Consider the following 6,987-nt stretch of genomic DNA (forward strand, 5'->3'; position numbering starts at 1 on the left):
TTTCCTTGATCAAGTACACCTATGTCCAAAAAAGCTGAAGGCAAAAGAGGAAGGGTGAAAGGCTATTTCTAATCTCTTAGATCTCAAAAGGATGATTAGTGCAATTATAGCATCTGCTGAATGGGAACCTAATTATTATGCCAAGACGCTATGTTGTTGGTTTTTAATTTAAAGCATTTAAAAAGTTAGTATTTATGTTATTTATTTGTGTCTTTATTTATTTCTTTTTTAGCCAGATCGTAAGCTCCAATGTGTTTCATAGTGCCAGCTTTCTGAGGCACATAGAAGATACCAAATCATGTTTGTTAAATGCAATGTAAAGGACACTGACTGGTCTGGGCACCTTTCACATAGGACCATTTCTGCAGATGAGAAAAATGAGGCACAAAGTACATTGTATGAATTATATTAGGGTAGTTTATAGGCAGCATGGCTGATCTGGGGAGACCACAGATCATTTTCCCTAAGGCCTTTGCTCCTCTGATTCCATGAAATAACCACCAAGCAGGAAAGCTTTATTATGACAGCCAGGGCAAAGATAGTTTGGCAGAAATATTCTGCAGTTGGATTTTTAAACGCTCTTACCTTGCCAATCAATATTTTGTGCTAGGAATTTTTATTACCATATCAGTGTGGACCCTGATCTATATTCAGCCACAGAAAGAAAAGAGCTTTTGAACATTTGTTTACCCAGAGTTTTGAGCTGGGCAATTCATGACCCTTGCTGCCTTTCCCTGGCTATTTTGCTCTCTTCTAAGGTAGAAGTCTCTCTGAGGCTAACTAGACTTTTGGTCTGAGTGAAATCAGGGAATAGGAAGCAGATGGACAGGCAGCACATCCATTCTGTCTGCTATATTTTGATATCCCCTGGTATAAGCAATCTTGTAGTTTATTTACCAGTTTCCAAAGTGTGTTTATTCAAAGAACTATTTTATCTTCTTTCTTGACTTTGCCTCTCTTCCTTCCCTCATACTTAATGCACGGACCATGAGCATCATCAAAAGCAAATACAGCCCTATTATTGCAACGTGACAGGGTCAGGATTCAGATTGACTCACTAGTAATACTTAATTCTACAGATTAAGAACATAATGAATGATATTTGACAAATATATGTTGAATTATTCTAAGCTTATCTATGTCAAAGAAAAACAGGAATGAATAGTAATTAAGAATTTTATTAAAGAATTATTATAATATGGGGGAGATCGACTTCAGTGCAAAACTGATATTAATTCCAAATAAAGGAAAAACTGGGGAAGTATAGGTAAGAAGCAGGGTGAAAATTAGTGGAGAGAAAATTAGTAAGAGGAAACAATCACAGTTTAGGGGTTCTGGTTAATCCAATTTGGCAGAATTCTTGCTAAAGGCAGGCCAGAGTATTAGATATAGAGGGGTGAATATGAAGATTTAAGCTGATACAAAGAATGGGGATCCCACTAATCTGCCCAGAAGTAGTTTAGCAAAAATGGAGTGGTGCAGAGATAAAATGGAAGACCAAAGTCAAAGCCTAGTTGTGAAAATGATTCAGAGGATACTGACCAAAGTTAGGTCAGAGAGAGAAAGAGAGAGAGAGAGACAGACAGACAGACAGACAGACTTGATCATCTACTAATACACTTTGCTCTAATAGGAGAATTTTCATAGTTTCTAGTAGTCTTGATTTTATAATTTGATATTATGAGTTTATATAAATGAGATAAAATATTTATTATAGTACACATATTTGGGCATTATAATAGTTGCTTTAGACATTGGTAAACATAGCTTAATGGCCATTTATAATTTGTTTAAAGATATTCATTGCTAAAATCCAAATACTTTTTAATAACAAATACTTTTTAATAACAAATGAAAAATTATATGCATAAGCAACAATTGAAATAAGGCCTTCTAGTGAACTCATATGATCCCAGATTGCCAGTAAAGAAATTTTTAAAATAAATTCCATTTCAGGAAATTCATTGTTAGTCTATGCCCCTGGACCCTTGTTAAGAACACTGAATGCACTAGATACAACTTTCTAGATACAAATACTATGAAAAATGACATTTGGCACCAAAGCTACTTTATTTGGGTTCCCCCTCCCAGAGTTCAAAAAACAAAAAGCTGAAGAACTCTTACAAAACCCCACAAGATAAAACATCCAATTCTTCATATCCCATTATTGAATATTCTACTCAACTAAAATTTGCACAATTAATAAATACACAATAGAGGCTTCCACAGGACAAAAATATTCAGCTCTAAGGTGAAAATGGAAATTCTTTTTAAAATTAGTTTTATATTTTATATACAATTCTTTTGTTTAATTTATAGGTAAGGCTTAAAGAAGCCCTATGATAATTTCCTTATGTTGGAAAAATAGTCATCTTAAATGGAACTACCGACTTCTAAGTTTTATGTTCAGTAGAAGCTGAAAATCTTTTTGAAAATTATAAGACAAGATATACTAATAGCCCTCTAAAAAAAAAACAACCTAGCACAAAACTTATCAACTATATAAAGTGACTCTATAAAGTTACCTCCTACCATTAATAAAATCCCTCTCATAAAGAATTTGGACCTTGCTGTATAGGTCAATACCTAAGTCTTCCAGATACAGCACCAACTGGAGTGTGACAGATCCTTTTTTGAATTTTTAATCAATGCCCGCTCTAATACCACACAATTACAAATAGGTTCATAATATATAATGACTAAAAGTTTGTAAATGGCCCAAACTTCTAATTGTTACCTTAAAAAATGATGAAAAGAAAAAAGTGAACTTTTGTTGAGTGTAATGATGCATTTTAAATGAAGTTCTTCCAATATCTAATGCTCACAGTATGATGAAAAAAGTTATTCCTATCAATTTTATAGCATCTAGATATAATATTTAATTTTCCATACTTTAAAAAGGTAGTAAGAAAAAACTAGACAAAGAGTTCTACTAAAATCTTTTCATATTCCTTTTATTAGGAAGAGGAGCAAGTACTTAAACTAAGAAATAAAATACTATAGAGTATTTGACATTTACAGACTATTACCTCAGAGTTATCTTACCTGGAAAGAGAAGTTAACTTTAGGTGGATATCCAAAATATCTCAACATGTTTGTAGTGCATGCTATTGTGACAGAGGAAAAACATACTTAGTGTTTCTCCGAGTTTAAAAGTTGGAAATTAGATTTCAGAAATATAAAAAGTCACTACATGAAATTTGTTTCTGGACTACCCAGTCTTTCTGAATGGCATTAAATTCTGTGCAGAGAAGCTTTTTTAAACCTTATATCCCAAGTCTGTACTTTTTTAAAGGAAAGAAGATTTGAAAATAAAACGCAGAGCCAGGTGTGGTGGCTCATACTTGTAATCCCAGCATTTGGGAGGCTGAGACAGGAGGATGGTGGTTTGCAGCCAGCTTCAGCTACTTGGTGAGGTGCTTTGTAACTCAGTGAGACCCTGTTTCAAAATAAAGAATAAAAAAAAGGTATAGGGGTATAGTTCAGGGGTAGAATGCCCCTAGGTTACACTTCCAGTACTGAAAAAAAAAAGAGCCCAATAAAGGCCAATGGTGAAGAGGTAGGTAGTCAAATCCCCTCATTTGTAGCACAGCCTACTACAACTACATGATGAAGTAGTCAAACCCAGGGTCAAAGCCCCATTAACCAGTGATCTTCTAGACTGCAATCTCATGTCTCAGGGTATTCTCCCCCCAAGATGCTAATTTAAGTACTACAGATATTGGATATCTAAAGACAGTAATTACATAGTGCAATATATGTGAAACTTTTTTATCATTACATTAATCCATATGACCTTTATAACAACTCCATGAGATAAGGTAAACCTATTTTATAGGTGAGTAGAGTAATGAGTGGTTGAGCAACATGTTCGAAAATGTAAACAGCTAATAGCATGAGAAGGGTTTTAACCTAGGCCACCTGGCTCCAAGACCAATGATGCTCTTAAGCAATATATCAGTACAAGGCATCTCTCCTGATCTTGCTTTCTAATCGTTGTCTCCTACATCTGTGCCCATAGGAATCTTCTGGCACCATATCCTTATCCTGAATTAAGCTTTTAATTTGACTTAATTTCACTTGAAATGTTCTCTGTTCACAATCTGTTATGACTAGAATATACATATATTCTGGTTAGTTCAAGATATTCAAGAATTCTGCCAGCTGTACTATATGACAACTAATAGCACATATCCCTCACCATTGCCCTATTAAATTTCAGTATATGATGATCAATTATATGGCCATTTTAGTCATAGCAGACTTATAAACTCCACTAAAGTGCTTTGGTTATAAACTTCTGTCAGGATGAGTGCTAGACAATTTAAGACACAAACTGACATCTATTGCAAGGACTTTTAAATATTGCCAGCAGTGCCCCCTGAGAATGGGCACACAATTGGTGATTACTTTTAATGTCCGTAAAAATGAGATAATAAATAAGAAGAGGAAAGTGTGTGCTACTGTGTGTTATAATATATTTTAATGTAACTCATGACTAAAATGAGAAACTAGATTAAATATATTGAATCCATACAATATATGCACAAGGCTGAAGAATATAAAAAAGTTAAGATAATACTATTATAGCATTCACAGCCTTAGACTCCCACAAAACATATTTCAATTATAAAATAATTCAGAAAGGCTAAAGAACACAAGGTCAATACACAAAAGTCAGTAGTATTTTGATAAACTAACAATGAAAAATCTAAACATCATGCCAAGAAATAATTATATTCACAATAGTATCCAGTAAAATAAAATACTTAGGAATAAAGTAACCAAGGAAGTAGAATACAGCAAATTAAATCCAATAAATAACAAAATTTAGTGTTCAGAGATTGAAAGACTTAATACTGTTAAGATAGTAATTCTCCCCAAGTTAATCTACAGATGCAATGCAATCCCTATCAAAATCACATTTGCCTTTTTACAGAAATTGGATCTAATCCTCCAATCCTCCACAAAATGTATATGGAGTTTGAAGAGAACCAGAATATGCAAAACATTTGAAAACAAAACAAAATTGGAGGAATCACACTTAATTGTACAATTTACTACAAAATTATTATAATAAACAATATTGAACTAGCACAGATATACAGGTGGAATTAAATGGAATAAAATTCAGAGTAAGAAATAAATCCTATTGCTATGATTAATTAATTGACATGGGTTTCAGTTTTGCAAACTGAGTAAGCTCTAGAGATCTGGGTACAACACGATGCCTATAATTAATAACACTGGTTTTTTTCATGTTACTGTAGATGGAACCCAGGGGCATTCTACCTTTGAGCTACCCCACGCATCTATAGAATAAAAAGAATGAAGTACTAATACATACCAAAATAGAGGTTAACCTTTAAAGCATTTAGCTAAGTGGAGAAAAAACATAGAAGACCCAATATTATGTTATTTTGCTTATAACAAATTCTACAATTGTAGAGTTTATAGTTACAAAAAGTAGACTAGTGGTTGCTGGGAGTGAGGGTCAGGAATGATGGGGAGTGGCAACAGATGGGCATGGTATTTCTTTTTAGGTTGATAAAATTGTTCAGTAATTATAGAGTAGTGGTGGTTGTATAATTCTGTGTCTGTATTAACTGTCACTAAACTGTAAACATCAAAAAGTAAGATATATTTAATAAACTGAAACATATATAAATAAAATACTCTTTAACCTCAACAGCAAAATGTCAGTTAAGATCTAAGAAGATCTAAGAAATCAGAAGAACTGGTGACACAGTTTTGGGTTTTTTATGCACTATTGTGGGTCTCACAAAATCTCTAGATCATTTTCCTGAAAAGACTGGCAAGGACAATATTTTGTAAAAAAAAAAAAAAAAAAAATGTATTCCATCAGCCACAGAGGCCACTGTCCTCCAAAGGGAGTTGATATTTGAACTGGAAACCTTCTCCTCTGCTTTACGTGTGAGATGACAGTGGACCACTCTCCTATGGAACATAATTTTTACCTTTTCAGTTAAAAATTCTGCTCATTCAGGAGAACATTCTTTTATTGCCTTAAGAGAACAATTTTTCTTAAAATCGAACATATTATTGACTCATTGAATTCTGTGGTATCCTGACTATGAAAGAGAAATAAATGGCATTCTTTAGCACAAAATAGTGAAAGTCATTTAATTACATTTTTGCCTATTGAAACATTTTAGTTCTTTAAAAAAAAACTCTTTGGCATAATATAGTTATGGTGGGTTAGTCACAACCAAATTATTCATCCATTACTAATTATTTTTAGTCTCTCTCTTTCTCTCTGTCACACACAAACACAGTTACTTAAATTTTTAGACCTTTCTCATAAAAGATACAAAAGAAGATTAGTGGGAAAAAATCTCTCCCCAGCTCTTGTTCTGCAGCCACTCAGTTTCCAGCACTAAACACACACACACACACACACACACACACACACACACACACACTCACTCACTCATCTAAAATAATTTAAAATAATTTATTGGGAGCAAAATAATTTTTCAACCTTAGTTTAGTCTAGAATTTGGAAATCTAAATAGGCAGTTGTTCCTTATCATCCATGAACAATAGATTTCAGGATTTCTCATGGAAACAAACAAACAAAAAAGAGGATACTCAAGTCTCTTTATAAAATGATACAGTATTTCTTTACTATCTAGTGTATCCTTCTATTTACTTCAAATCATCTACATATTTCTCATAGTACCTAGTAATATTATATTATACTTTATTCTTAAGGGAATAACAGTAAAAGATCTGTACATGTTTAAAGCAGATGTGATTTTTCTTTTTAAATATTTTCAATCTGGTTGGATCTTCAGTTGTAAAATCTGTGGATACAGAAGGCTGACTCTTGAAAATCTGTTAAAGAAGTTGCTTAAAGAGATTACTGATAGAAAAAGAGTGGGGTGTTTTTGTGTTTTTCTTTTTTCTTTACCTTCAATATATATGATTTACCCAGCTAGAAGAGTGATTAAGAAGCTGTTAACA

This window comes from Muscardinus avellanarius, assembly GCF_963383645.1.
Source record: "Muscardinus avellanarius genome assembly, chromosome: 9".
Taxonomy (NCBI): domain Eukaryota; kingdom Metazoa; phylum Chordata; class Mammalia; order Rodentia; family Gliridae; genus Muscardinus; species Muscardinus avellanarius.